The 26,065-nt window shown below is 40.6% G+C and overlaps 1 protein-coding gene across 3 annotated transcripts in view; it reads right to left on the bottom strand.

The window, feature by feature from the left end:
- LOC105278943 (protein artichoke) overlaps nucleotides 1-26,065 on the bottom strand; it is an 88,045-nt gene that overhangs the window by 58,444 nt on the left and 3,536 nt on the right. The window contains exon 1 of one of the 3 annotated variants that reach the window (XM_026968047.1): nucleotides 10,620-24,583. The exons of the other annotated variants lie outside the window; for them this stretch is intronic. The gene's annotated coding sequence lies outside the window, so the exon portion shown is untranslated. Of the gene's footprint in view, nucleotides 1-10,619; nucleotides 24,584-26,065 lie in introns of those variants that run through there. 3 annotated transcript variants of the gene reach the window in all.

Raw genomic sequence — 26,065 nt, 5'->3', positions numbered from 1 at the left:
TAATTAGATTATTATAAATATTTTTAAGACAAGATCAAAAATAACAGGAAGGCTTGATAGTAGATTAATCCTTAATTAATTTCTGGACCTATTTCAAAAAGTATAAAATAATGATATGTATTGTATGTGATACGAATCAATTCATTTAATCATTTAATCAATGTATGAATCAATTCATAAAAAGTACGTCCTGAGATTAAGCTTAATGACTTTATGCACCGTTGAAATTTAACGCGGAATCAATTCGCTTCGTCTTCCGTACTTTTCCGAAATTATAAGTTGGATTCGATCGTGGGGAAGTGGACGCGATTCATTGGGATAGACTCCAAGTTTATTACTCCCAACTTTTCGGGTAGTGAAAGTGGAATGGAGTCCCAAGCGTGCTCCAGGGACTCGAAGAAAGACATTCCCAGATCGTTACTCGACGTTTGGCTCCGATATTGAATGAGAGTCCTTTTCGGACTTGTACTAAAAGGGAACATTCAAGATTAAAAGACGAAAAGAGATACTTCGTAGTGACGTCTTGATGTAGTTACTTCGATATGTCGTATCTCGACTAGTCTGTTCAATTTGTATGATAACGACCAAGTTAACGCATCCATTTAGCCGCATTTAGCCGAATCTGTATCAATCATAAAATAAAAATCGTATTCATTTCTTCGCAATGCACTCTGTTTATTTGCGAAACGACATAGCATCCATAAAACAGCAAATAAACTCGATTTGTTACATGTTTATGTAACTGCACGCATATATCATCATCCGAAAATTGAACGTTCGCGTTAGTTCGTTCACCAAACAGCGTGTTGTACTTTTCGTGCGTTTGTATCCCTGACGTTGCTTAATATAGCAATAGATTAATTAAAGCCATCGTATATTTTACTTTTGCTGACAATTATATTTAATGGAATATTTGTTTTTTTTTTCATGGAGGATGTCGAATTATTCATCGTAATTGCATTGCTCTCGGAAATGCAAGTATCCTTCCATTATTGCACGGGCAAATACAACTTTAATGACGATGCGCGCGTGGGTACGTGTTTGTGCGCTGCTGTAACATTTACGTAGCGAACAATTGCACAAATTTTTTAAGAGGCGTGATTATTAATAAATTATGTCGGATATTGCAGTTCTAATACGAAATGACGAAATCATCTCGCCCGTATCATCGTCTACAGGTATAACATAACTACTTGCGTGGTTCGGACGCACGCAGATAGGAAATTAGTTTGTTCTCGCTAATCGTGGCGTATGTGGTTTACGCGTATGCTGCAGAGGACCACGCTGCCCTCGTAGGTTTTGCTATCTTGTGTGGTGTATCTGAAATCTGGACAGTGACACATTGTTGCTACGTCGGATATTTCTCTAACAATGAAGATCTGTCACGATGCGTCCCATCATCCCGTATGACGCGCATCTGACGTGTCATGTGGTTTTAGGATTAAACCGTATTATCGTCGTGCATGCCATGTATTAAATTTATAATTGCAGGGTAAGGTAATTTCTCGTTATGTCTAAGGAAATTCCGAAATTCCACTAATTTTAATTACGTAGAACAGTACTGTCTGAAATGCTGCGCGTGAGAGAATCCTAAATCTATTTTGTATCTGGTTCTTAAGATCGATGGTAATAAAAATCTACAAGAGCATTTACTATTAAATAGGTATATTCAACGTAATAAAAGACGGTAAGAGAAATCAGTGTTCGAAAATATCATGATATTACATATTACAAGTATCATATTATCAGATATTTATGGAAAATCAAAAATATCATAATACATCAATTTCCTCATTTCATAAAAAAAAATTTGTATATGGTAGAATATTTTTATTTATCGATGCTTCTAAAATAAAAAGGATAAGAATAAAAGAACATTTATCTCATTTTTTTTTCTAAAAAGAACATTTATCTCCTAAAATATTTGAAGAACAAAATAACATTTTGTTGCATTTAACTGCACAAAACATGTTAATTAATTTAATGATTTTTATAATGATTTATTGAATAAATCAAACGATATATATCGCGATATATATCATGATATGTATCTATTGATATATATCCTCGAACTCTGATAAAAATATATAAAAGCATTTACTGTTAAGTATATTTAACGCAATATCTAACTAAATAAATTTTCCCAAACTACTTTAATTAAAGAATCGGTTTAATTAATTAAATGACCCGCGAATAACGTGCTATATATAAACTTGTTTTCCTGTTGTTGAGGTGAGAATGCAATTTGCCGCTCCGTATCTCTCCCATTCATTTTTATTGATCCTTCGTCGCTGCCAGGAATGCTCAAGTATACGCGGAAAAGAGAAACGCGATGAGATGAACATGCGTTCCTCACTGCGGGATGAGAAAAGCACAATTCTATACAGTAGTGAGATGACTCCTAACGCAACAACGTAAGATCCTACAAAGATATCCTACATGACACGACGATGATCACCCCATTTGTAATGACACGAGCCATCAACTGTCGTGCACGACGTATGCGAACGAATTTGATTTATTACGATTAATTAATTTTGACAATAAGAGGTACGAGCAACTCGGCCACGTCGAAAGCACATACAGGGTGAGCCATTTTAAACAGTCCAGTTGAATATGTTGAAAACCGAGACCTCTGTGAAGTTGGCCCCCTTCTTCAAAATTTGAAAAAAATAAGCACAGTTCTGATTGCCTCCCGAAGAGTTCTAGAGTTCTCAGTCCTTTTTAGAAAGAGTTCTGCCATTTAAAGTAACGAAAACACCATTTGAAACACGGGGGGGGGGGGCTAACTTCACGAAACTGAAAATTCAAACGGCTATAACTTTTTTGTTTTTAATTTTAGCGCTTTGACCCTTAAGAATAATTTGTAGAACTCTTTGGGGGGCCATCAGAACTCTCAATAGAACTCCGGATTTCCCAAAAAAAACTTTCGGACCCAAATCTGGCGATCGTGGTGGCTATAATATCGGTTCATTTCGACCTATCCATCGATTGGAAAATGCATGATTTAAATATGCACGTACTTGATGTGCATAATGTGGTGGCGCGCCATCGTGCTGATACCAGAGTCGTTGTCTGATATCTAAATCAACATTTTCCAATAAAGTGGGTAATTCGTTTCGTAGAAAATGGAGATATACCTCATAATTTAACGTTCCTTCAAAAAAATAAGGTCCTATAAGGTAGCCATTCACAATTCCGCACCAAACATTTAAGCGCCACTGATGTTGAAAATCTATCCGTCTATACCAATGCGGATTTGCCACCGACCAATAATGACAATTGTGACGATGTAATTAGCCTGTACTGTGAAAAGTAGCCTCGTCACTAAATAAAACAAAATTAAAAAAATTCATCATGCCTGAATAACTGCTAAACTGCTAAACTGTTAGATATAGCTCACACAAGTCATAAATATTTCTTATGCAAAATTCGATAATCTTTTCAAATATGCAATAAAAAATACTAGTTTCCATTTAAAAAACCAAAGTTGACCTTCATATGTCCTCGAAAAATGACCTTGGTAAAATCACAAGGTCACCACCTTTTGACCCCCTCGGAACCCTACAAATTTCACTAAAACATTTTGTTCTATCGGACTCGGTTTTCGACATATTCAACTGGACTGTTTAAAATGACTCACCCTGTATATGCGTGTATATCGCGAAGTTATTGTAAGTGGTATCGATCAAAGCCGTCCGCGGCGTCGCGACTTCTAAGGCTCGCCGTTGTTTTCGTCAGTCCGCGGCTCCTTAGATCCGAGCGAGCCAATGAGAAATCGGTTTCGGACATAGGGGCGAGTCTCGGGTCGCGAACGCGGGATCGGTAGTCCCTCAGTCTTAATACGACAGTCCTGCAGGACGCGAAGACATGGTCGAGTAATCGAAATACGTTATAAGCGCTGTAATCGAGATACGCTGCATACCGACTCAAGGTTGAACGTCCCCCTAGGCGTCGTCGAGTACGCGCATATACATAAAGTCACGAGCCTTAAAAAGGTATACGCGTATTGTAAGTGGCTCATTGTCACGCAGAATAAACACTGTTTGGTAAAAGACGAAATCGTAGTGAGTGAATCATTCGTACCCACGTTGTTCACATAACACCATTATTCTTCCTGTCGCATTTATCGGGCTGCGCCGCAATTAATTTACAATTTTCAGTGAATCTGCGCGCGGAAGACTACTTGACTCTTATTTTATCGACAAGATCCATCCACGGAGGGATGAAAAATTACGCGACGAAGGAAGGATGATGAAATACGACGGCACGATGGCTATGCAACGCAACAACGGAGATTAAAGCTCACCGCGGTAAATCTCGATCCGATCGATACCATGATTTGTTTTCGGTCGACTGGTCCGTCGATATCAAAGCATGGAGGTCGCGGAGAAGCGCACGAACAGCAGCTGGAACAAATGATAACGCGTGCAACGAACGAAGCAACGACCGGGGAAAGATTGCCGCATATTTCCGAGGCAATCCCAAACCCGCTGGTATGCCCTTTTCCCTCCGAGAGGAGGCCAGCAACTTTCCAGATAAATCAAATATTTAGCGGAGCGTGCGAGGTCGGGAAATAGAGCCGGGTTAGAGGGTGCGGGGCGAACGGCGGGTAGAATCTCCTCGTCGAAGAGCTTCCGCAGTCCGGGCTGTCTGCGCGCCCCGCACGCTCCAACCCTGGAAACGCGATAATGTCGCGCGTAATTAATTCGCCGTTGAAGTTACGTTCCGCCGTCCCTCCATTCCAACCCTCCTCGACCTCGGTCGGGCTGGAAATCGCGGCGAGAGACGCAACCCCCTTCGGAGATGTCGGCTGTTTGTAAATAATTCTAATCGAGATATCGCCGCGCGGCTACATGAAAATTGAGCCACCCAATTCGCGGCGTATTAATCTGAATGCGAGATAACGTCGCGCGATCGCACCCTCGTCGAGTCGCGCGCCCGCGAATGTTGGAGTTGCAATCCGTTCGAGGGAACGTGTACACACCGTACATGTACGTGCGTTGGAATTACGTCTCAACGCGTATGTTTGCACGCGAGTTATCGATAATTTCCGTGCTGAACGGCTTCATGAGCCGAGCCTCGAATAATTGGATCTGTGTGCACAAGTGCGAGTAGCTCAAGCTGCATAAGGCGCGATCAAGTCACTTGTGCAATTTGTCTATGTGCCGAGACTATCGCAGTATCATTGTCGATTAGATTATCGATATGCTTGCTGATGGATCTGAAAGCGCGAATGTTTTTATTTTTTTGATTAATGTTGTGCAGATTATATGTGGGTTGTTGGGATACACCAGGGGTTGGTCACTGACAAGGAAGGTTAGCCAACCCGGAAATTCAGAAAATTCTGAAACTTTGTGTGCATATAGAGTAGTTTATCCGTAACATAAAACTATTTTTTTTCATGCTGAATTACAATTCAAGGGGATGAAATCACTCCTTGAAGAAAAATATAGGTATTTCTATTTTGCGAAATAACTGCCAAACGGTGGAAAGATATAAAAAAAAGTTTATACAAAAGTTGCATCTCTTTTATATGTCTACAAAGCTGTGTACGGATAAGTATCGAAAAACTAATGCTTTTCTATTTACCCCCTCCACCACCCCTTAAAATTGAATTTTTTTACTTCGTAAATTTACGTCAAAGTACTTCTCCCTGACCTCTTTTCATACGTCGTAATCAATTTATGTCTGTTATATTAAAAAAAAATAAAAACCTTAAAAGAAAAACTCCCAATTCCGCGCGTTTTAGCAGTTTAATTATTAAAATGATTTTAAAAAGTAATATTTAAATTTCTCGTACCGTTGATTTTATAATAGCCTCTTGGTTAATGCGGAAAACAGAAATAAAATGTTTGTTAAAATAATATTCACAACTGTTTATTAAAGCAACTGTATATATGATATAAAAATATAAATCACACGGGATAAGTCGATAAGGCGATAAATGGAGTTTTGCACTATCGCGATCCATTGGAACGTCTTTCCTCGCATTTTTATTAGATTATTTTGTAAACCGCACGATAAATAAGATGTTGCATGAACACGATATTGCATTTTGACATTAAATGACGCAGATTCATATTGATGCACCGATAACCTTGTCGAACTTTCCGATTTACACAAAAAATGCGGATTGATTCTACAAATTACATATTACATATTGTGTGATTGATTCTTGACTTATTGTTAATATATATTAGTAACATATTCTGTAACGATATAATGATGTCACAATATTTAAATCATAATGTATATCAATTTCAATCATTGTTCGCTTATTTCAACAAGGTAGTTTGTACCTATTTTCAACGAATGTATTAATTAATTTTATTAATCCTCATATATATAACATTTGCATTCGTACATTCGTTTTTTGTACATTCTTTATAGTTTACTTATACATTGAAAATGTTATTAATCGAGTACAACAATACAAGTGTTAGTAGTGACAAATACAGTAAAATTTGCTAATTGATACAGTAATGATATTCTTCGTAAAAATGTTTAAAACAGAAATATTAGTACACGCTCTATTGTTTAATTATACATTACAATAGTTATATTAGTGCAAAATGATAGATATACTAAAAATTACGGATTGTAATTGGTACAGTAATGATATTCTTCATAAAAGTGTTTAAAACAGAGATAGTCGCCACACCATGCACAGCGTATAAAAGCGGCCATCCCACAAATACTACATTTGGGTATATTCTTTTCATTTTTGAAGTAACAGAAATCTACAGGATTTTGAAATTCGGCAGGATGAGTTTCTACATATCTGCTTTTATACCAACCATATTGAAACAGGTTTTTAAATCTAGGTGAAGAAAACTGATTATGGGTTAGTGATTGCAATTTAATTATTTCATTACGGGAGTGTAGATTAACATCTCTCTTCAAGAATTACATTATCCGAAAATGTTCGCACAAAATTTTTCCAAACCCGGAATCCGAGCACATCTAAAGGCTGAATCATTCCCGTTGTCTTTTTTTGAATGGTTAAAAATTGTACCTCTCTGTCTTGTGGAATGTCAACTGCTCTAGTTGTCTTGGGCAGTGTCCATCCATGAATGAGTAACATGCTTTTACGGCCAGTATTCGGTAGATACACTTCGCTGAACCAAGTTTTAAAATGTTCAGACGTGAGTTTTCCTGATTTTGAAGCTTGGATGTAAATGTTAACTGGAAGGAAAAGAGTTTCTTCCACCCTCGGGCCAAATGTTCCCGTAGACTCCTTTAAAACTATGTATAGTGGTGAAAGAAGACGTCTACTTGCTGAAATAATAGGCATTATAGTATAACTGTGTGTTGTAGAAGATACTGATTGAATCATTGCTTCAACTGTTTTTACTCCTGATTTCGTCAATGTTCGCCTAGAATGTATTCAAGCTTGAAACCACTCTCGTCTGCATTATAAATTTCTTCAACTCCAAAAACTGGAATGTTTGACTTTACGTTTGAAATAAACGATTTTGCGATATCTTGTAAGTTGCCAATATCTTGAAGCGTAAATTGCGTCCTGAATGTTGTTATCTTGCGGGAAACAATTCTGTGCACATTCTTGAATTTTCAAATCCATCATTTACTTGCCTTGAATTCAGGTAGGTCCACTTGCTCCTTTGCCTCCAAAGCCCATAATCTTAAATTCATGTCATGAACAATAGATTTTCTATCACATGCTTCTTCAAACTTTTGCAGTACATATTCCGTAATAAATGTAAATTTATCTGCATTTGTTCCACCTTTTTCTACACTTGCTTCCCATCTGTATAGCTGCTGTAAGGATTTAACCTTATGAAAACTATTCTGTACGCTAGTTAATGTCCAACGTGCCTTCTTTCCACTTTTCCAAAACTCTACGGCCTTTCTCTTATAACTCAAGTCGACCTTCCCATCTTCATCATCGACAATACATTCTTCATATTCAAAACTGTCTTCTTCTTCTTTTTCTGCAGGCGTAATGTATTCTACAATTTGTGCTCCATGGGGTTCTGATGGATCAGCAAAATCAAGCACGTAATCATGTTCAAATGATGAACGTACGTCTTGCAAATTTTGTAGAATATCACGAATTTCATTATGCACTTCAATTTCAAAAGGCGTTATAGGTGCCTGTGTTATACTCGCAATTTGAAACGTAGTCGCTAACATGTTTATTATGTTCGCAACATTAACCGGCGTCATTTTCTATCAGGCAAACTTTTCAACAGAATGCTGATTCCTGTCGTAAATGAGACTGGAAAGTAATACTTCCTCGGGCATATTTACATGAATCGAAAACCGCGATTACATAAACTTGTTCACCGAAAAAATGTTGGAAAAAAGATTATAAGTTGCACCATTTTCCTCATTTGCGATAGTAGTCCAATCTATGCACCAACTTATCTAATTTTTCGTGTGGTTTGCAAAACGGATAGACACATCCGTATTACGTAAATCGGAAAGTTCGACAAGGTTATCGGTGCATCAATATGAATCTGCGTCATTTAATGTCAAAATGCAATATCGTGTTCATGCAACATCTTATTTATCGTGCGGTTTACAAAATAATCTAATAAAAATGCGAGGAAAGACGTTCCAATGGATCGCGATAGTGCAAAACTCCATTTATCGCCTTATCGACTTATCCCGTGTGATTTATATTTTTATATCATATATACAGTTGCTTTAATAAACAGTTGTGAATATTATTTTAACAAACATTTTATTTCTGTTTTCCGCATTAACCAAGAGGCTATTATAAAATCAACGGTACGAGAAATTTAAATATTACTTTTTAAAATCATTTTAATAATTAAACTGCTAAAACGCGCGGAATTGGGAGTTTTTCTTTTAAGGTTTTTATTTTTTTTTAATATAACAGACATAAATTGATTACGACGTATGAAAAGAGGTCAGGGAGAAGTACTTTGACGTAAATTTACGAAGTAAAAAAATTCAATTTTAAGGGGTGGTGGAGGGGGTAAATAGAAAAGCATTAGTTTTTCGATACTTATCCGTACACAGCTTTGTAGACATATAAAAGAGATGCAACTTTTGTATAAACTTTTTTTTATATCTTTCCACCGTTTGGCAGTTATTTCGCAAAATAGAAATACCTATATTTTTCTTCAAGAGGTGATTTCACCCCCTTGAATTGTAATTCAGCATGAAAAAAAAATAGTTTTATGTTACAGATAAACTACTCTATATGCACACAAAGTTTTAGAATTTTCTGAATTTCCAGGTTGGCTAACCTTCCTTGTGAGGTAATCTTTGTACAAGGTCTAGGTAATTCTTAGGGTAGTCTCGGATAATCTGAGGTAATCTAAGGTAATCGTGATACCACTGCCCTATAACTATCTCACTTGCACTCTCTCCATTCGAGTGAGACAGCTATTGGACACCAGCAGCGGTACCACGTCTTGTAATGTTTTCTCTCTCAATCGTTCGACTTGTGCTAACAATAAGGATGCAAGATCGGACTGCGATTGTTTCGCGCGTATGCGCGATATATATTCATTCTGAACAATCATCGAGGAAACTACCGGCTGAAATCAATACGGAAAATACGGCATTGATAAATTTTGATAATAAATTGAAACTTTTGCCAAGTTATTTGATCGAACTGTTGTAGTATTAGGTAATCTTAAGGAATCTGAGGTAATTTAAAGGTAATCCGTATCAAGGGTAATTTTTGTACACTGTAACCGCTAGTGACCAACCCCTCGGGATACACCTTGATCAAAATATTTCGAGTGGCTGCTTTAACTTTGCAAGAGTCGCCGTGGCTTGAAAATGCTTTTAGATAATTACAAAATACAATGCTTCAACGTCCTCTCGTGTAAGAAGAAATTTTAGATTTTATAAAGTTCAACACGCGAGCGATGGGGTATTAACCCCTCCATTATGCGTTCATCGATAACTTTGTACATGTTTCGCATACTCTGTTGCATAATAATTGAAGTAGGAAGTAATTGGCCGCGTGGTTTAATTTTGATATAGTATATTCTAAACAATGTAACACGATATTATCACAGAGTATCAGTATCATACAGCTTGGAGAAGAAACAATTGGAAAGTCTAAGCAATAACATTAATTTGCAAAATTTAAGCAACAATATTAGCAAGATACGTGTGATGCTTGAAGATTTTTTTCTTTTCTCTTCTCTTCCCCAACGAGCTTATTCGTCCCTTTCTTATCACGCTCTTGTCAGCCTTCTAACAAAATACTCCCATCTCCTCCCGAATCTCGCAATTATTATGCAAAATAAATGGCGCGCGCTATCCGCAGCGCACAACCGCTATCAAAATTTGCTAAACGCGCGCGACACCACATTACTTTCACACGTCGTGTGACTTAACATCACCCGCACCGTGCACGCGCACCGCAAATATATTGCCGGAAGTTTGGCGCACGTAACGCACGATCCGCCCGACAATATACGCGCGACCGTAGTCGCTTTTGTTCCCGTAACGGGCGTGGTATCTGTCCCGCATCCGGCGACGGGGCGCGGATCGGCGCTGGCAGACGCGGCGCGACGCGACGCCCGACCGACCAGACGCTTTAATGAAATCGGAAACTAATTTTGCGGTCATCAGGCCGATTATCATCGACATGCGCGGAAACTTACGGAGCGACGTCGTCTCTCACCGCCCTGACGAGCGAGCGTGTGACCATACGTCGTCGGCAGGGAGAAGCTGCGGCTTCCTCGGAACGGAATTTGACGGATGTCTCCGTGGTCGAGAAGCGGGAACAGCCTCTCTGAAGGATCTCTCCGGCCCTTCCTGGGGCGAGGCTTGCGAGGGAAACGGCGACACGTCGACGGGGACCGTGTCGTAATTAGTACGCGCAACTTTGACGTCTTGAGATGGATCGCGTCATTCCTCAAAATCCACTTTCCGGCCGCTCGCTCGGCACAAGTCGTTTCTCCTCCGCAGACCTCCTCCGACCCCGAATTTGCCACGGATTTTGCGGAGCAAATAAGCGACAAGGTCCGTTAGCTACATTGGAGATTTCCTCCCCCGTTGCCTCCGTATAGGGGTATCGCGCGCGCCTTTGAGCGACGGTCAAAGCGAAACGAAGTAATTAATGCGTCCACGTTACTCGCGCGGTTTCTCCAGCCCTTAGTGGGAGTTCTGCGTGGGATGATGCAAATTACTGTTGATATATCTGGCGGGAGAGTTTTATTAGAGATTAAGAGAAGAGATGCTCGCGCGGGATACGAGATTATTATCCGTTATGGGGTTTCGGAGTTCACGAGGTGTTTAATTTTCATCGGCCATCATGTTTGAGTTTCGAATTTGACGTGTGCGTTCTCGGGGATATCGTGTCGCTGCGACATTGCGATGCAACGCTCGAATTAAGATTCGTTACAAAACATTCCGCGCGCGCGCGCGCGATTAATTACAGAGTTAATTGTAAAGATAAGCACGCGCGCGCACTGCGCGCGCGACGGATTTGCGGCGGAGCGTTTACGTAGCCTTCTAATTGATTTTAACAGCGCGAATGCGAATGCATTGTTTCACTCGGTGATTTAGCGAGTACGCGGTTGCCCAGTGCGCGAACGCGATACCATCGATAACACGGCGTATCAATATTACGCGGCCACGTATCGTAATCTGCGCGTGTAGCGGAAAGCTCCCGTATAATCCGATCAGCCAGTAACAACCCCGCTCATGGAAATATATTTTTGGACTTGTAGCTTTTTTCCCCCCGGTTGGGCGGAGATTTCGGCGCGGCGGGAATTATGCGCTTAACAATGCGGGATACCCCCGTGGGAGACGTAACGCGAATTTTCTGTGTATTTAATTAACGAGCCGGTGTATCGTTATGGTGTCACGGAGGTATATGTTGAATTTATACGCGTTAAATGTTGATTAAACCTGAACGTCCCTTTTAATGAGCCAGTTCGCCGGGAATTACGAAGATTTCATAAATGGGCGAGCGAAATAACGAGTTTGCTGACAAAAAAAGAGTGTGCATTAACATCAGCGCATTAACGTATTCGCGCTGTTGACGCGCAATCGGATATACGTCGGGGCGCGTAAATAATACGGCGGGCGTATTTGACTCGACGCAAAAATGCGTCAGTATGCTGTCATTTGTATTACTATCAATCTCGATGTTATTACCATATAGAAACACCCGCACGCGCACGCGTATATATATTCCGCTCTCAATTTTCTAGTTCACCAGTGATACTATTCGACGTGACATTAGTAAGCTGATACGGTGCACATCAGTAAGATTCCTGTTTATTCAATCAGCGTGCTGATTACAATATTATTCCGATCGCGTAAATTAATTTACGATTAAATTGTATCGAATTTCTTTTTCTACGGCAAATATATATGTATAGGGAAACCGGGGTTGATTGTCACACTTTTCATTTATGAATTTTTTATACTTTATTTTTATGCACAAAAGTGATGCCGTTGTTAGATTCTATCCTTAACGCATCCTAAAAAAGTTAGTTGCAATTTTCTAATGATTTTAAACACACTTACAAGAACTTTAAAAACTTTGTGCAAAGTGTGACAATCTTCCCCGCTGCAGGATTGATTCTCTCAAACACAGGGGTTGATTGTCACAGTGTATTTTAAGCATGAACTGAAGAATATGACATACAATTAATAAATCTAATATGAATCTAATTAACATATAGTACTGATAAGAAATAGGAAAAACAAAATAAAAAATTCTAATACTACTAATTATAAGTAAATACAAATGAAACAATTTTTAATATCAAGAATCTATTCTAAAAAGTTGCAGTTTTGGTAAACATAGAGTTTCTAGACTAGAATGCTCAAAGCATAATAATGAAACATCTGCTGGACAGATGTTTAAACAAGAGGCTTAGGTATTAAATTTAGGTTTATTAAATATTTGAAAGTTATATTTTCATATAAAAAAATATAATTATTGTATGCGGGTTGTAACTGGGTTGTCCCAGTGTGACAACCATCCCATAGCTTCTGAAACAACCAGCCCCACTGGGCCATTTTGTAAACTAAAGTTTAGCTGTTAGTCTAACCTAAAGTAGGGATTTTGTAAAGGCAGAATAAAATACTTCAAATCATGGCCTATTAACTATATATAATAAAAATAATGTCTATGTTATTTTAATAATTAATAAAAATACTTTAGTAACATCATAATACTTTATCAGCAAAATGAGAAATCGTTTTTAAAAATCGATTTTATGTAATTATGTTCATGAAATTACACTCACTGTTTGACAAATGGATGGTTGTTGCTCTAACAATACCGGCAAACTCCTTCTAGCAATTCTAGCAACCGAAAAATCAACACTGTGACAACCAATCCGTGTGACAACCAACGCCGCACAGTGGGGCAACGCGGCCAAAAATAGGTTTTGAGCAATATTTTTATTTTCCATAATAACTATTAAAATCTGTTGTATAACATCTCAAAGTATTAGAAACTCTATAAACATCAAGTATTTAAAAAATTTAATGTTTTTTTGAGTATGTAAAAATAGCTAAATTTAATTCATATTTTTGATCAAATATTCGAAACAGTTTGAGTTGCTTTTAAAAATCAACTAAAGGCAATAAATGTTTTTAACGTATTGAATTTATTACTTACTGACGTTTAGAACTTATTTAAAAAATTAAACATTTAATTGTGTACATAAGTGTTTCTTAAACAGTCCCTGAGTACTAGGCTAATTTCAAGGAAATAGTGCAAAAGATCATTCTTTCAACACATTTTTAATAATGATATACAACAACAGACAAGTTGTGTGATAGATGGAATTCTTCTTTAACATCTCTCCTAAGTGTTGGTAAAAATCTCCTTTGCAGATATTTGCAGATGTGAAAATTACGAATAATATAAAGCGGAACGTTTTTGTAAACTATGACGCCGGACAGTGTTCCGAATTATATGCGAATACGTATGATTATACGTTATTCATTTTTCCACACAACATACGTGTGTATGTGTGTACAATATGATAGGTCACCATTCTCCATCGAGAGGTAGTGATCGTTTACACCTGTATACACCCACTGCTATGCATACATTTCAGTGTATAAAACCGACAAGTTTTTGTTTGGATTTGAACTCACAACTCTTTAGTTCCACAGAGTAGTGCTCATCTCTGTGCCACGATCGCCACTTATAATACTTTTAATAAGTTATTTTTATTATTGGCATGCTTAATTTAGAATTTTTAGTTCACATTTACGTGTATAGTCCCTCCCTCTAAAAGAAATAAACGCCCCTGAATGGATACATTACACATAAATCCATAATTCAAATATACACCCTTAATTTTACATATCTCGTAAATTTCATCGAAATCTGTTCAGTTTTACGGATTTTATAGATTTTTGGCCGTTTTTCCCCCGATTTGCCCCACTGTGCGCCGGTCTCCCTATATGATGAAAATGCGTATCAGCGACCGAAAGGATAAATTAAATAAAGTTGATGAACGCGATAGTTTATAGCAAAGTAGTATAATCCCTAATGATTGCGGCGCGATCTCCGAGATCTTGTTTGCAAGACTGTATCTCGCCAGCATCTGATTGTGAGTCGGCTCCGCAGGTTGCGTCTTTGTTTACCGTCTTGTCTGATAGTGCTCTTTGCACTCGGGAGCGTCAGCAGTAGTCTACTTGTTTCCATTTCCCCCGTTGCGGTACTTGTTCTGCAGAATCACGTCTCGGTGCTCGAGGGTGAGCACAAAAGTGCGTTACATTAACGGTATAGCTCGTCATACGTAAACCCCGCGGCCTCGTTCTCCATAGCGCTTAAGTTCTGCGCGCAGTCACGTTAGCTGGAAAATGGCGAGGAACATTATCTTTTTCGCCCTTTGTAATGCTCTGAAACAGCAGGTTTTAATCTCTCACGGGTCGGAGTCCCTTCTGGCTCGTTCGGGATATTTTAAATTCCCTTACAGTGAAACCTGTAATAACGACCGCCGTGGCGCTACGCGCTCATAACGGAAATCATGTTCCCGAATTTGATGTATTGGTTGCGGTATGTGCCCTCAATGAAACCGATGGAAAATCGAAGCGCGCGCTGGTCACATTGAAACTTTCTTAATTATGGATGGCATTATGTGAACGACGTTCTCCGTGATGGAAGAGAGAGAACACGTATGTGTGTACATGTATGTGTGTGTGTGTGTGTTAGAAAATTGCAGGCACCACAGTCAGCTGCGTTCGCTCACACATTTAGACCCGTTTGCATCAATAATGCGAGTCGACTAAGCTGGAGTGCCTCGTGTTCTCTTTCGGATCGCGATTCCGTCTGCAGTTACGTGGACGAGGGAGAAAAATTTAATTAACCCAAACTGCCATTAATTTCGTCGTTCCGCGTGATGGCCACCCGGGCATTCCGGCTCTCGCTTCCGCGCAAAATGGAAGAGCGAGATGGACCGAAACGGACGACAAGTCGGAGGAGCAAGCGTCGACGTAATAGGAGGCACGGCGAGACGCGATCTCGCGATAGTCAGCATTCGATCGCGCGCTACACACGAACGGATCGACGAGGAAAGGGAGAGAATGGGAGGATATTATAATGAAATCGGTTTTCGCTTAGCGCTCTCTCAAACGGTCTTTATTAAATCTGCGATTTCGTCGCCTCTCTTCTCTCTCTTTCTCTATCTCTGTCTCTTCCTTTCTTCGCCCCTCCTTTTCTCTCTCTGTTTCCAACTTTCCTTCTTTTTTTTATTATTATTCACAGCTTGCGACCCTTGCGGCTCTATTCCCGGTGACGGTTGGAGGTGAGCCTGTCTATTGCTCCCCGTTCCTTTTTCCTTCTCGACTTCCGCCGATCTCGGGCGAAGTTACAATGGCGCCGCTCACCTTTACTGCTGGATGGTCTCTTTCGTCCACCGTGGTGGATTGAGGGCGAATAAAACCGTAATGGACATGAAGCGCTTAGCGGTAACTCGACGTATTCACTTTAGCTCGCGTTCTTGTATTTCGCGCTCGCTGCGCGTTGAACGTGTTCTTGGTTTCTCTTCATAGCCAGACCACCAGCGGGCTCTCGCAGATGCGTCCCTTATTGAATAAAGTGCTCCGTTTAGACGAGAAAAACAAAGTGTTGGCTTCTTCGAAAATTTTCCGTCGGTGCTGCGAGTACAACAGATTCAACTTGAGTGTAAATTCTTATGTTTGGCGATACGCTCCTTTATCAGTCATGAAAATGTAATAAAGGATTAGCTTAGCTGCAAGAGCGTTCACACTTACTCGCGCGCGCGCGAGGGCGAAACTGCAGCATCATCACCGCGCAACATGATAAAGCGTTTTAAAGTTTGACAAACTTTAAGCGAGACGGCAATATAATTATTGAACATAAAACGCGTAACCGCTGTAATATTCCGAGCTCACTCTAGAGATAAAGGAAATTTATCAAATCCTTTTTTCTCAAGTTTGATTAACTTAATTTCCGGAAAATGCGATTTTTTTCAAGAAATCATCGTAGATGGTTTCTCTCCTTTTTCCTTCCTCTCTCTCTCTTTCTGCCTCTTTTTTTTCTGAAAGGCGATGTGCGGAAAGTGTTTCTTCTCTGATGCAATAGAAAAACTAATTTTCGGCGTGATCTGGGTTTCATCGCCAGCGCTGGAAACACGGCGAACGGAATTAGGAGAGCGCTGTTAGCCGCCGGGTAAAATGGGCTACGGGTCTCGCTCCGGTCGCGCAGTTAATTTTAGTTTCGTTTGAAACATTTTATGTCGGCAATAGCCGTAGGCAATTCTCTTATACCCCGTTCGTCGGGGTATGTACGGGAAAAAAATATCGCGACGTTCCTGAGCTGTTTGGACAGTGTCGCGTTTCGAGTAAGTAAATCATCGAAAGCGTCCATTTTGCCGGCGCACTGCGAAGGCACGCCGATTCGCACCGATCGCTGCTCCAATAAACGTGCTCGTTGTTCGGATATGTCATGCAAAAATATGTAAAGCGTACCGCAAAAATTCATAATGAAAATGTTTCATAAATAAATGCGCGCCGCTCGTCGTATTTTCCGCGTGTAAATTCACGTGGAAAATCAGTGCGGGCCGCGGCGCGCAAATGGAATCCGCCGCGTTGAAAAAAATTCTGGTCATCCAACTGATGCGTTCGTCTCTTTCCAATGTTTTTGTTAAATCTTACAACTTTCTCTCTTTCTGCATCAGGGTCGATCGGTTCTATTTAAAACTGGACGACGATAGTCGTTCTGGAATTCAACCTGAATCTCGTGGTGTTAAATCGTCAATAATGCAATCAATCAATGACCCACTTGCGAAAGGAGAGCAACCGATCAGGTCTACGTACATTAATATTTAAGCAGTCTTATAGCGCGTCTACACACACACACGCACGCGCGCGCATATAGCGCATATCACACTTTGCCGCAATTTTCGGTTACGTTGAAGCATGCTCTAACATTTATGACGCGAATAAGGTCGCGCGCGCGTGCGCAAATCGTTGATAAAAAGGTCATTGCACGACATGGTGGATTTTATAGCAGGTCTTTCTGTAAGAAAATCGTGTATCCTGCGATCGAATTTGTGATCTAACGCACGCGTGTGCGCGCGGTAAACACAATGGAAATAAATAACTCGGCGAAAGCGCGCGCGTAAATGCGTTTGACGAAATTACACAGAGATTACAATATAATGCGTATCGCGAAAGAAGGGATTTATCAAACCCGGCCTCCCGCAAAATCTCGCTCTGTTCCATTGGAGCGTCATATTAGGTATATTACGGATGCACAAATCGCTACTATCGGATACTTTCAATCAGAAAAGCAATCCGCTGTTTTCGGCGATTTCTTTCTTTCTCGGCTTGCCCGATTCCGGTTGAACGAGTATTTTACAAATGCGTGCCGCGTGCTCGTATCATGCGGCGCTCTGGAAATCGGTCATGCTCCAACTGTTTCCGATATCGGGAAATCAGTCGGAAAAGATATAGAGTTCTACCAGGCGGTACCATGCGGCGCGGCTTAACGAACTTTTATTAAAATCGAATTCGAGACGCGCGTTGCTCGCACGCGTTGTCAGAAACGCTTGGCACGGGGTGAGAGAGATGAGCAGGCCGGCGAGCAGGCGCTTTGTGTATCCAGCGTGACGATGAAAATGTACGTGGACATGAAAGCAGATTAATCGTCGCTAAGAATGTGAAGATAAGCAACGAAAAATCAGAATTCAACGCGCCATGTTATACGAGCGAGAAGGGATTTTTAATTTTGTGCAACTTGTATTTTTCCCGATAAAATCAAGGCATCAAGTTTTCCGTGCCACGACGGAGGAATACGTCATTAATTAAAATTACAGCACTCGACTTTTGTTGATGCCCGGGACACGGAGGATGCAACGTGCATCGAGAGATGCATATCTGACGCACTGTGTGTTTATTAATTAAAAATATTGATGTGTATTTCGGACACGCCAGACTCGGCAAGCAAAGTGATAATTGGCGAGATAGCCTTATACGTAAAATCCGTGTCGGACGTGACGTGGTACGGGGGAGGGCCCGTTCCGTAGCGTAATAAATAACCGATACGGGCGTGAAGTTGAAAAATGACGAGGGGATGCACGGGGTAATGCCGCCGTAACATCGAATTGCGCGCAGCTGCAATTGTATAACGACACTTCGCTCTAGTATCGATAAAATACGCCGCACTCGGATATGAATACTTGTGTCGCGAGTTTTCACGCGGACGCCATGGAAGGGAGATAGAAAATCGAAGCTGCAAAAATATCAATTACGGGAACATTAACGTTAATTTTGTCGGCTCTTCTATTCCCTGCGACCCGGGTATATTTTTGCTACGATAATTACGATCGAGAGAGAATCTCGGGAAGAACTTGTTATCAGGCTACGTTCGTTACCGCTAATAACTTGAAAAATCGTGCCTCGCAATCCAGGCGAGAACGAGGGGAGCGAGAGTTCGCGCTCGACTACCGGCGCGCGCTGTAACCGCGAATCGATAATTCATCCGGGCGCAGTTGCAATCTTCTGAAGCATTAACCGGCCGCCCGCATTTCTTCAGCACATCAATTTATTATGCATGCCGTGAAACAAACTCGTGTAAAAGCGGCCGCCATAAAAGCTCGAGAGATAGGTCAGCGTGCGAGTCCGCAGCGTCCCGTGTAATGGACGCCTCCTCAAACGTATGTGTATGTCAGGAGTGGGCGAGGTGGGCGAGGGGTTGCGTTCGTGTTGTAATGTCCCGGCGGGTAGTGTTCCCGTGGGAACGCGGCGGCGGGGAATCCGCCCGGGGAATTGCATATGTCGTTCGTTGTCAAATATTCAAGTCAATCTAAAGTGCTGTCGGTACTCGGCCAACTACGTCCCGAACTAATCTAACCAGCTCGTGAGCAATTGAACAGCAGCTTCGGAAAACGCGCTAAGTCGGGGATGTGCGGTCCGCCAACGAGCGCGAGCGTGCATCATGCAAACGCCGTTACTGCCGCTGCGGCGCTATGTGGTTCGATTTATATTTATTGATAACACGAATTCCCGCTGGTAAACGCATGCCTACAGGAGCGTATGCTGAGCGTCGAACTCCGGTTATTAATTAAACAACAACGAGAAATATTAATTGAATCCTAATTTTGCATGTGTCGCGCAGCCAAGTTTCCACACGAGAGGGACGTGGAATAAATGAGTCATTTGCATCGTCTTCCCGCGACGAACCAAGGGCTCCTTAAGCTTGTATCGTAATACATTTCTTTATCAAAAATCGTCGATAAAAATGAGATATTTTTCTTATTCATATGAACCATACGAAACGCACATTGCAACGCGTCATGTAACTCCGACTCCAGGCTCGCTTGTTAGCTGACAATCATTGCGAGACTTGACGTACAGATAAAAAGTCCTAATTCCATATTCTTTGCGTGCGCGAAAGCGAATAACAGAGCGGAAACAACATGTATCCGTACGTGAACGGCAAGTAGACTAGCATTTCTATTATGTCCGGCGCGACCCGATAAAGCAAGCTTTATTTTTTCCTCTTTTACAGCGATCGGTGCGAAAATCAAGCTTACGCTTGTATTTGCTTTTAACATAAAATTTCCATACGCGCACCAATTCCGCTAATAATCCGATGTAGAGTACAGTATACGTTTTATATAATAAAGAACGTGCGCGCGTTTTTCGTAAAACGCATTCAACGTGAATCTATCTCAAACGCGGTATATCATGAAATTCTGTGAAGGTAGCGAATATTATCAAAATTCGTTTACGTTTCGGCGAGTGATCCGCAGCGAATCAAAGCGAATCAACGTGAAAATATGCTACTAATGTGCAATTTAGTTACAAAGTAGATAACAGGTTAAAGCAGATTATCGTTATACATGCAGCCCGTTTTGCGTGCGATGTCGATATCGAACTGCAGAATAATTATACCTTTAATGTATTTACACGCCAACTACGTTCATGTTATCATCATTTAAATAATACTTTAGTTTCCTCCAATACTACATGTGTAGTGCGTGCGTGACATGAAAATTACTCTTACCATACTTAAAGTGATAAGAACGTGCAAGGTGTTACGAAATTCTTGGACAATCTAATCTATCCCATTTATTTAATATCTACTAATAAACTAATAGAACTATATTATATATTTATTTTATGACACATACGACATAATGCAAATTGAAGGAGACACAAAATTTCAAATCGATAATTTACTTTGCAGAAAATCAACTTATTATTTCTTGTTCAAGCGACGATACGTCGTCCGGCGTTATCGTTAAAGGATAATGGCTGTCAGCGCAAAAATGCATTTCATTACGTGGTTGGCTGTAACGTAAGAAAATGCCCTAATGACGAAATTAATTACGCGAGAAGGAACCTAGGTCCGGCAAGTTTTTAAAGTCTGGAGGAAGTGGCCGCGAGAGAGAAAGGCATTCTTACTGTACATGACCCGGTGCAAGTTTCGTGAGACCCTGGAACGCGATACCGAGCTTGGCCGAGCTTTTTCCGTCGGCGTGCGAGGTCACATAAACAGCACGATGCAGCTTAAAGAGGACCTCACGGAGAAATACGTTCGGCTGACTTGCGTTGCCTGAATTACCGGGGAACGCGCATCGCCGCCGCAATCTCGGCGAAATTTTTCGCATTAGCTATTAATCCACCCACAGAAATGCAGCCGAGTCCAACGAGCCTCAGTTTTGCGCTTTATTAAATTTATCACGCAACAGCGAGTATCATGTACTTCTTTGTGAGCTTTTTTTAATTCCAAGAGTTTTGCAATTTCTCGACTTGAGGAACTTGCGACGAGGCCTTTCATTTCGTTCTGTTATCACAGTTTTTTTTTTCGCCACTTTTTCGTGAGAAGATTGATTTTCCCCTGATACTAATGTGGCTGTTCGTAACTTGTCGGACGCAAATATTTATGAAATCAAACCACTTAAGTACACTTATATAATACCGAACCGATATTAGATGGAACATCAATTCGGAGCATCTCCGACTCTGCTTACGTAGTAGAGTTATAATTTCGAGAATAGCATATGAAACTCTCGCTCCTACATTAGTTAAAGCAAACCGTTCTAAATTTGGAATTGCTATTTCATGGCCATGTTTAGGTTTATCCTTGCTCACGTGGGCAACGTACGGGCAACATTCGCCTTAACCCGCGGCTTAATAGTATAGTAGGATATTTTCAGGTATACAATAGCGGAATCAAAGAATGAAAGACGAAGAGGAATCGTGGTACACATTCGATACAACGAAAGCAACTCGCTCTCGTTCAGAAAATAATTCTCGCGTCGTCATTCCTGCACAATGCCGGCGTACAGTGTGTTCCTCTCGATTACGTTACAACGCAAAAAAACCCCATGAAAGCCACATAATGCGAAGAATCTCGCGCGTGTATTATTGTTCGCGAGATCCGCCCGGCCATTCGTGGACGGCGATCGCTTTAAGGAACTCTTCTCACTCCTCGGTATAGCGGAAACCACTTGCAAATGAAATTCCATCTGGATATCTCTTCGTGCGAAACCTCAAGGTCTTTCGCGGAAACACCACCCTTTATGACACCGGAAACCTCGAGCGGAAACTTGGAGGCGCTCGAGGGGTATTCCGCTGGCCCGGCGGAATTTTTCAGGGGTGGCTTGCGCGTAATGAGAGCTCGCACGTGTACCATACGGTTCATGCACGGCGATATTCCCTCCCTCTTGATCAGCGGCGAATAAAGTAAGTGTTCGTGTTCGCTCGGGGTGTTTTTACGCGGGCGAGCGCTCGCGGTGCGGCGGTAACGCAGATTACCAAACAGAACTCGCTCGCCCGACTTCGCCAAATGGTCTCCGTAATTTGCGGGCTTCTATTTGCTTTATCACGCGCGATAACAAACTCGCTTTAGGATTAGCCAGCGCGCTATTAGATTTTCATTAGCTTGTGCGCGCTGTGCTTTTTGCCCCTCCCGCGCGCGCGCAAGCTTGTTCGTTTGTATCTCTATTTGACTTCCTAAAATATCCCATTGGGTATTTTGGAGTTACGAAAATTTCGAAATCGATGCCTTAGTGAGGCGTGTACAAACGGCGCGGACTCGTTCAATTTTCGAGTCTCCTGGGTATCTCATGCAAGCTAAATTTATTTCGTTTTGTTGCCGAAAATGGTGTGGAATCGCGAGCTCGACAAATATAGCGTGAAAATACCTTTCGCGCTCACGCTTTTAGTGAGAGAATAATGTAATATCGATATTTCAAATATTAATTATGGTATATATGTAACACTTCATACGTGATATATTATATTACGTTTTCGCGACGTGTGTGTATATATCACATTTCACAGAGGAGGATTTTATTTGGAAATAAATGTGTTTAATAATTTATCACTTGCGTAAAGTTACTGAAACGTGATACCTAAAATAGCCGTGTACGCAGTAACGTACACGCTTTGTAAGTAACAGTATCAGAGTTGCGTGAATTATCCAAGTAACTTATCGCAGAACCGACCAACGAACCTTCCGATTATTATTACATAACATGGTTGAACTTGTTCCTGTCAGAAAACGTTATTGCATAAATATAAAATATATCGCAGAATCAACTAACGAACTGTCCGATTATTATTACATAACATGGATCAATTTGTTCCTGTCCATCAGCAAACGTTATTGCATAAATATAAAGTCGTACTTTTTTTACATTATTAACACGCCTGAAATAGTGGCCGTTGTAAATTAAATACGAGTTAACGGAATTTAAATTTACGTCATCCGGCGAGTGCCAGTAGTCGTTAACTGACACGATAATTTACACGTTCTTTTTCTCTTATTTAAGCACATTATCATCGAAATAGTGGCCGCGCGGAGTATCTCCGCGGAAAGGGAAGAAAATTCCAGAGAGAGAGAGCTTCCAAAAATTATCATTTAAATTGTCACTCAATATAACTTTTCTCTGGCATTATTTGTATTCGTTTCTTTCCACTTTTGTATCCAGCTGCCCGGTAATAGTTCTTCATCTTGTCGGATTAGGTATTGTGCCGGCTGAAATTTATTGTCCGTTGTATCTTCCGGGGCGAGAAGTATAAATCTTGCGCGACTTTGAGCGTTAAGCGCGCTCCGCGATGCGGGATAAACCGCTTTTATAGTGTCATGCTGTTCGATTAGCCGATTCGCAATTATTGGGGAACGTTTCGCGGTAACGCCTTGATAATGCGCTCCCGCTGCATTTACACATAAATTATCAGCCGGTAAACGCGTCAGTCGATTCGGCAAAACCACGATTTTACATGCGGACGATTGTTACAACTCTAACTGGATTATCGGGTTATTTGTTCCTTTTTAAACGAGCGTTTCTTTTTAAACGAGTCAAAAAGTGTCAGCGTGCGCAATATGACGGGATATTAAAATTTCAGTATTAATAAAATCCAGAGAAATATTGAAAAAGGAACTGTCTAGCTTTCATATTAATCGCGAGAATTTTTGAGCTTTTGAACGGACTGTCCATTATAATTACTCCGCCGATTACATTGACAATGCTACGCGAACTTTATCAAAGAAACGAGTCTTCTTCACAGAAAGATGAGAGATAAGAAAAGTAGAAAAGGATGACAAGAAAAATAATATAAAATCAGCGAAAAAATATAAAAGTGATATAAGTTAACTTTTGAGTCACGATAGGGTAACTTAGGGTATGATGGCCATACGGAAAAGATGGCCAATGGCTGTAATTTTTACAATAATTGTTAAATAGTGCATTTTGGTACTCAATCTCAAAGATAATTAATATTTACAGTAGTTAATATACGTACACTAATCGAAATAACAATATTATGAATAATATCTAACATTTTAATTTTCAATTACCTGCATAGTTTTTCATGTGTCTAGTAAAAGCTGCTGTAATATGAAATAAATTATAGTTAAGCTGCCGTAATCAAAATTAGATACATAATACAGGTATGTAACTTGTAATTTGAGTTATAATTTGTATTTCCGTTATCATTATTTATTTATAAATACTATGGCTATCTTTCCCTCACAGTTTGGATAAGATGGCCCACTTTTTTCAAGATAAGTTAACGTATTTTAATTGCTAACTTCTTTTTGTTTATTTATCCGTTAAAACATTATGCGTTTTGTTTATTTATGTGTAAGAGTTCAGTTGTCAAATATATATTGTCAAAGAAATATTGTCAACATAAAACTAAATATGTGAAATTATATGTATGGTTAACTGTTAAAATATTATACGTTTTATTTATTTATGTATAATAGTTCAGTTGTCAAATATACATGTATTATATAAAATAAATATATTGTCAAATAAATATTGTCAAAATAAGATTAAATATGTGAAATTATATGTATGGCCATCTTTTCCCTAAAAGTCAGGTAAGATGGCCAATGTTTATGTTGTAATATTTTGATAATATAAAAGTTCTAGTAATTATTTTCTCTTTAATTTCGATAGTATTACATACTTTAAGCTTTAGTGAAATAATATGCCAAACGCCATTAAAAAATAACAGAAATAAATGTATGTTTTTTGCATTTAAAAAAACTACGGCCATCATACCCTAAGTTACCCTAATAAATAACTTTTTCAAAATTCCTTTCGTTTTACAAGGATTGATGCATGTGTCAAATTACCGAATAATAATCGGAAGTGTCGTACCGAGGGATCGTGGCGCAATCGAAACGACGTTTCACGTACGACAATCTACCTCGCGTGTCGTGCAAGATTGTTTTGACAGCAATTTCCTATCGATTCTTCGAAACGTCCGATTGTAGGGGCGAATGCAGCATTTCCAGCCGTCGAATCGAACGAAAATTACTACCCTGTAGCCGATGTCGGGCTATAGGAGCGTACAGCGGCTTGCTACGAGATTCGAGGTCAGCTATATGTAAAAGCCGTCCGCGCTACTGCGAGGACCCTGAAAGAACATACGACCTTCCTCTTCGTCGCAGCTACGTATCGATCTCGATGCAGACGCCGCGGTGTCCGCGTCGCGGGAACGGGAACGCTATCGGAACCGTACCGGCTCGGTTCTTTTTGTGCTTGACCAACGCGATATCCCGTAACGGTCACGTAGATTGCGTTGCGAGCACGGCATCCATCGCGATGCTAATCTGTATTCACGGCTTTCATCGAGGTTTCATCGCGGCTGCTTCATCACCGTCGTCGTTTCATCTTTAATCCCTTTTCTCCCGTGTCGGGCGGCGCGAGGGAAGCTTCCCTCGCGTAGCAAACAGCCGCCGAGAGTAAAGTTTTGATGGATATGTGAAACACGCGTATCCAACGTAATTTGTCAAGGATCCTTCTTATGTCCGCGCATCCCGCCCGCTCATCCTTCGGAAATAGGTGAGAAAATTTCGCCGCCACCCCACGTCGATAACCTGCTCGAAAGTTCCGGCGAAACTTCTTAACCCGAAACTTCCCGTGTTTGACGTTACGAGAGAGTGTCCCCGGGATTATGCATTTTCATGAGCAGTCGCTCATGGCTCCGCTAAACACGAAACGTTCGAGACGAGTACGTCCGGTGGAGAACCCGTTCCTGAAGAAGCTACGACGCCTGAAACTCGAGATCCATGGCCGCGGGCATTTCGTAAAATAGAAATACCGATCGCCCGAGCGGAGCAAACGCGCGCTTGCGG

Source organism: Ooceraea biroi, chromosome 2, assembly GCF_003672135.1.
Source record: "Ooceraea biroi isolate clonal line C1 chromosome 2, Obir_v5.4, whole genome shotgun sequence".
NCBI lineage: Eukaryota > Metazoa > Arthropoda > Insecta > Hymenoptera > Formicidae > Ooceraea > Ooceraea biroi.
Note: the sequence above shows the minus strand (reverse complement) of the source record. Positions and strands in the feature narration are given on the sequence as shown.